Genomic DNA, 7,500 nt, shown 5'->3' with positions numbered 1-7,500 from the left:
TGTGGAGGGAGTGAACATGAGGGGACGTCCTAGGATGAGGTGGATGGATGGGGTGAAGGGGGCTTTGGGGAAGAGGGGAATGTCTGTTGAGGAAGGAAGGGAGAGGACGGAAGACAGAGGTGAGTGGAGAATGGTTGTATATGGATGATGTTGTGACTGCATGAGGAGGAATGGGCGGGGGGGTGGGGGGTGGGGTAGTATGTGTGAGTAAATTTGACGCAGCCCGAAGGGATTTCTCCCCGTCCTCGCCTTATATGCAAAGGGGGACGGAGAGGGGGGGTCGCCGATTAAATGAAGCGGCCTTGCTGTGGATGTACTGTGTCTTGCGACACTGCTTCTGACCCAGGGCGGTGGGCGGGGTGCAGGGATGACCCGTCATCCAGGAGGTGCTCAGATAAGAGGAAGGGTGGTAGGGGTGTGGAGTGTATTTAGGGATGAAATGGGTGGGAGTGTTTTTATGCCTTTCCCTTTTTGGCTACCTCCCTTGGAAGGGGGAAAAAGCCTTGGTATATGTATGTATAATATACATATGTATATACAATATATATGTATATATATATGTATATGTATATACATATATATATATATATATATACATATATATATATATGTATATACATGTATATATGTATATATATACATATATGTATATATATACATATATATATATATATATGTATATACATATATATATGTATATATATTTATATATATGTATATATATATGTGTGTATATGTATATATTTATATATATACATATATATACATATATATATATATATATATATATATATATGTATATATATATATATATGTATATATATATATATACATATATATATATATATATATATATATACATATGTAATGTATATATAATATATATATATATATGTCTATATATATGTAATGTATGCATATAAATATATATATATAATATATATATATGATATATATGTCTATATATATATATATATATATGTATATATGTGTGTATATGCATATATATATATATATATTTATATATATGTGTGTGTATATGTAAATATATATATGTATATATACATATATATGATGAATGGTTTAGACAGATGAGAGACTGGGTGGAGAAGGAAGAATAAGCGAAGATGGGCTGGAACTTTTTATTGCTTATACGTTTCGACCGACTCGGTCTTCTTCAGTAAGCTGTCTACAAACAGCTTGGACCACACATTTATACATCCGAGGACGGGAACATGGACAGGTCATCCCGCTGGCTGTCTGGGGATTCCCTTTCCCGTATCATGCATACTTTTCCCAATTGTAATATAATTAATTTACTTGCTGCCTTTGACAAACAAACAAAACCTTCCCTGCCATTGATATTTTCATAATAATTAATGTAGGCAGCTTCAACAGTCTTCCTCATGTCTCTCCTTAATCCCGTGTGTAAAACCTCGACTCCATCCCAGTGGGGCAAATGTCCAGATTGGTCAGCATGCTGGACGAGTGAGTTAGACGTCCTGTGTGACCTCAAGTCGCGTTTGTGCTCGGCTATGCGTTTCTCGACGCCTCGACCTGACTCGCCGTAATACGAAGATGAGCATCTATCGCATTCCTTGCGGTAGATGCTCATCATGAGGAAGACTGTTGAAGCTGCCTACATTAATTCTTATGAAAATATCAATGGCAGGGAAGGTTTAGTTTGTTTGTCAGAGGCAGCAAGTATATTAATTATAAATACAATTGGGAAAGGTATGCATGATACGGGAAAGGGAATCCCCAGACAGCCAGCGGGATGACCTGTCCATGTTCCCGTCCTCGGATGTATAAATGGTCCAAACTGTTTGTAGACAGCTTACTGAAGAAGACCGAGTCGGTCGAAACGTATAAGCAATAAAAAGTTCCAGCCCATCTTCACTTATTCTTCCTCCACCCAGTCTCACACACACACACACACACACACACACACACACACACACACACACACACACACACACACACACACACACACACACACACACACACACATATATATATATATATATATATATATATATATATTTATATGTATGTATACATATATATGTATATATATATATATATATATATATATATATATATATGTGTGTGTGTGTGTGTGTGTGTGTGTGTGTGTGTGTGTGTGTGTGTGTGTGTGTGTGTGTGTGTGTGTGTGTGTCTGTCTGTGTACTCTTTCTCCTTTCTCTTTGCCATCCCTCTTATTTTCTCTTTTCCTTCTCATCTTTTCTCTTACTCTTCTCTTCTCATCTCTCCTTTCCCTGTCTTATTCTTCTCTCTTCTCCCTCTCCTTCCGCCCCCCTCCCCGAGTGGTGGATCTCATATCTTTCGTGCAGTTAATACTTTAAGGGTTTTATTGACACTCATACGTCCCACAGTTACGAAGTATTCTTGGATTTTTTCCGTTTCCATATTTCATTGTTCTTTTTCGTTGCGTACTCCCTACAGACTTGGCTCGGCATCAATCATCTAACTATGTTTTATATATCAGACCTCGGCGACGCCTATTCTCATATTAATGTCTTGTCAAAGGTTTCAAAATACTTCGTTTACCTAGTGCAGTCTGCAGTTTTTCCCCGTAGCCAACACGGGTGACCCCTCGGCGATTCCAGATACTGAGCGATGTTTTATGGAAAATCTGGTAAGATCTTTGGGTCAATAGTACGACCTGCTTATATGATTGTCCCCATTGTTCTCCTATTCTTTTCGCCTGTGTGTGTTCTTGGGTTTTTCTTATTCGGTCTTTTTTTTTTTTACGATTTATCCTGTTTTGCTTTACTTGTTTTTCATCTCCCTCAAGGCAACTGGGTCTGGATTATTCTTTCTCTTTTACATTCCTGGACATGCATTTCTTCTTCTTCTTCTTCTCCTCCTTCTTCTTCTTCGTCTTTGTCTTCGTCTTCGTCTTCGTCTTCGTCTTCGTCTTCGTCTTCTTCGTCTTCTTCTTCTTCGTCTTCTCCTCCTCCTTCTTTTCCTCCTCCTCCTCCTTCTTCTCCTCCTCCTCCTCCTTCTTCTCCTTCTTCTCCTTCTCCTTCTCCTTCTCCTCCTTCTCCTTCTCCTCCTTCTCCTTCTCCTTCTCCTCCTTCTCCTTCTCCTCCTTCTCCTCCTTCTCCTTCTCCTCCTTCTCCTCCTTCTCCTTCTCCTCCTTCTCCTTCTTCTCCTTCTCCCTTCTCCCTTTTCCTTCTCCCTTCTACTCATTTTTTTCCTATAGGTCTTTTTTTTATTCGTTTTTGTTTCCTTTTTTCGTGTACACGATTGGTTCTTTTTCCTATCGTGTCCATGATTGGTCCTGACTTTTCTCACTTTCTTCTTCTTTCCCCCCTCTCTCCTCTCCTTTACTCTCCCCCTCCCTTCTCTTCTTTCCCCTACTCTCCTCGTCTCTCCTCTACTCTCCCCCTCTCTCCTCTCCTCTATTCTCCCCTTCTCTTCTCTTCCCTACTCTCCCCCGTCTCTCCTCTACTCTCCCCCCTCTCTCCTCTCCTATCCTTTCCTCTGGCATAGTCCCTGATACTTTCTTTTCTCTAATACAACTGATCTTCCTACCATACAATATCGTTAACTTTAACCGAACCTTTATACTTCGTCACTACTTTGTGTCTGTCTATGTCTGTCTGTCTGACTGAGTTTGTCTGGGCCTCTTTGTATGCTTCTGTCTGTCTGTCTGAGCCTGTCTGTTTGTGTTTGTCTATCTGTACCTGCCTGTCTGTCTGTGGATGTATGTCTGTCGGTGTCCGTCTGTCTGTCTATGCCTGTCTGTGCCCGTCTTTGTCTGTCCGGCTGTGCCTAACTGTGCCTGTTTACCTGTGTCTGTATCTGTCTGTGTAGTCTGTTGGAAGAAGATATATTACACGTCACAGGACGTCACACTACGAGAAGATAGATATCAAGCATACGACGTCGCGTACGTCGCAGCAGCAGCACCAAACGGCTGTTGAGCGTCAGGTCTAACCAGACCCCGACCAGAGGCCACTTAACAATGGAATTAGGACGAGCTGACCTTGACCTCTTAGGACATCTGGTCCGTACAAGAGACGATTGTTGAGACGCGTACGTCCACAGAAAGAATCCTTATATTTTATTTTCCACCATGTATTATCAAAATATGAAATATGCCATGTCCTTCTATGTATCATAATTGTATATACTTTTGTTTAATATTGAGTGTATCCCTCAACCATGTAAATACCTACTTCTGCCACATTGTAAATATTACTGCACGACAAAAAACTGATGTAGTGGCAGTTGTCACAGCCTTCGTGGTCAGTTGTCTTGCTTCTTATCGCAGAACACGACTGGCTATGCATAAGACAACTGGCTGCGATTGCCTAGAGTAAATGTGTAAGACTATACGGCCTTTACTTGCTCCGCTACTTACATCGCCGCTGGGATACGAAGATCGCCACAACTTAACATTCTTGTAACAGCGATCGGTAACAAAGATCGTCTACAACGCAGCTCCACTCCTCAACTCAAGTCTACCCAGGGACTCGATCCAACATAGCCAGCAACATTACTATAAGGCAATCAACTCCAGCCTAGCCAGCAACATTACTACGAGGCAATCAACTCCAACGTAGCCAGTAACATTATTACTAGCCACAGAAATCCTCCTCCAGCACCACGGACAAAAGTCCCGTCCCAGCATAACTATCACGCGCGGGCAAGTTGATCACCCACCCTCCAACGCCCAGCACCACGGACAAAAGCCCCATTCCAGGACCGCTACCACGCGCGGACGAGTTGACCGCCCACCCACCATCACCACACACGCGTCTATATCCAGACAAGTTTTTCCAACCCCTCCACGGGCCCTCCACTTCTCAAAGGAAGTATCTTTCTACACTATGGGTCCCGATGTATATATACATATATATATATATATATATATATATATACGACAGCAAAAGAATTATTGATTAGTTTTTTCCGTGAGCTCTCAAGCTTGCGAAAAGTAGATTTTTGGTAGGGGGAAAGGGAGTAAATCAGATTTCCAAAATTCATAGGAAACACAAAAGTTATAATAGACACAAAAGTATAGTACACAATAAACACAATACAAGAAATTAATACAAGAAATACAGCAAAAAACAAAATACAAGCACAACAAAATAGTTATCAAGACGTTTCGCAGATCTTTCTGCATCCTCAGTTGAAGTGAAAAGAAAGGGAAAGGGAGCATATTTTACAGAAGTCACCGTGTTGCAACTGGGGGAAGTCACACGCAGGACCACAAACACTGGGAGAGATCACAAGTTGGCGGAAATGGTACTCGGGGAGGTCACTCCCGGGTTCGGCGCCAATCTGCTTCTCAGTCTTTGGCTCCCTTTCCCTTTCCCTTTCCCTTTCTTTTCACTTCAACTGAGGATGCAGAAAGATCTGCGAAACGTCTTGATAACTATTTTGTTGTGCTTGTATTTTGTTTTTTGCTGTATTTCTTGTATTAATTTCTTGTATTGTGTTTATTGTGTACTATACTTTTGTGTCTATTATAACTTTTGTGTTTCCTATGAATTTTGGAAATCTGATTTACTCCCTTTCCCCCTACCAAAAATCTACTTTTCGCAAGCTTGAGAGCTCACGGAAAAAACTAATCAATAATTCTTTTGCTGTCGTTTTTAACAGAATATGCCTCAGAGAGAATCTCCTGCCACGCTTCACCAATATATATATATATATATATATATATATATATATATATATATATATATATATATATACATATATATATATATTCTGTTGAAAACGACAGCAAATTCATTAGAGATTAATTTCTTTCTTAAGCTTTCTAGCTTTCGGAAAGTAGATTTCTGGGGAAATGAGAGGGGAAGAAGCAAATTTCCAATTGACATTGGTAACTTATATTAACATAGAAGTCTATGTTATATACAAAATGAATAAAAATAAACAAAACACAGTATAATAAACCCAAGACGTTTCGCAGATCGTTATGCATCCTCAGTTGGAATGAAGGGAAGTGTGACCAAGACGAGTATAGATATGTATAAAGGAAAAACGTTGAGAGGTCACTTAATGACTCTCCTCTGTTTGGCTGGCGCTATTTGGTTGGTTCCTAAGCCTAGCCGATCGCCTAAGGCATGACATTTTATCCTCTGAGGGGATATTTTGGACCTTTATGGGTGTTTTATGGGTGTTCTTGGGCCACCTCTATTCATACATACATACATACATACATACATACATACATACATACATACATACATATATATACGAAGGCTTTTTCCCCCTTTCAAGGGAAGTAGCCAAAAAGAAAAAGGCACAAAGAAATTCCCACCCATTCCATCCCTAAATACACTCCACACCCCTCCACCCTCCCTCTTATCTTAGCACCTCCTGGATGACGGGTCATCCCTGCACCTTGTTCACTGCCCTGGGTCAGAGGCAGTGTCGCAACTCACAGCACATCCACAGCAAGGCCGCTTCATTAAATCGGCGACCCCCCTCTCCGTCCCCCGTGCATAAAAGGAGAAGACAGGGAGAAATCCTTTCAGGCTGCGTCAAATTTTGCTCACACATACTACCTCACTCCACATTCCCCCCACCCACTCCACCTCATGCTATCACAACATCATACCATACCATACAACCATTCTCCATTCACCCCTGTCTTCTGTCCTCTCCCGTCCTTCCTCAACAGACATTCCCCTCTTCCCCAAAGCCCCCCTCACCCCATCCATCCACCTCATCCTAGGACGTCCCCTCATGTTCACTCCCTCCACATCTGCCTTCCATACCTCTTTTACTAGTCTTTCTTCACTCATTCTTTCCATGTGTCCAAACCATCCCAATACTCTTTTATCAACCCTATCTCCCAACTCCCTTTCCACCCCTGTTCTCCTCCTCACCTCCTCATTTCTCACTCTATCTAGCCTAGTAACCCCCATCATACTTCTCAGACACTTCATCCCAAACACATTCAAACTCCTTTTCTCCTCTCTTATGTTCCATGTTTCTGCCCCATACAGTGCTGTTGGCACAATCACTCCTTCATATGTCTCCTCTTAGCATCCATCCCCAAATGTTTATTCCTCATTACACTTTTTAATCCACCAAGGCATTTACTCACTTCTCTCAATCTACATTCTACCTCCACCTTTACTCTACCTTTTCCTGCCACATTTGCACCCAAGTATTTAAAACTATCCATTTCCTCCAGTCGCTCTCCCTTAATGCTCACTTCCAGTCTGCTGCCAATTTCACCCCTTGTACATCTCATCACCTTACTTTAACCCAAATTTATCTTTCACCAACTTTCTCAATCCCTCCTCCGATCCTGCCACAAGCATAGTGTCATCCACAAACAACAGCTGGCTCACCTCCCACTTTTCTCCATTTTCTTTAACCGTCTCCAATCTCTGACCCACCATCCTTGCATTTACCTCTCGCACCACCCCATCCATGTACAAGTTGAACAGCCAGGGCGACATAACGCATCCCTGACGAAGTCCCACCTTTACCTCGTAC

The sequence above is a fragment of the Oratosquilla oratoria genome, chromosome 22 (assembly GCF_046742065.1).
Source record: "Oratosquilla oratoria isolate Oo_2021 chromosome 22, ASM4674206v1, whole genome shotgun sequence".
NCBI lineage: Eukaryota > Metazoa > Arthropoda > Malacostraca > Stomatopoda > Squillidae > Oratosquilla > Oratosquilla oratoria.
This window is presented reverse-complemented; position numbering follows the sequence as displayed.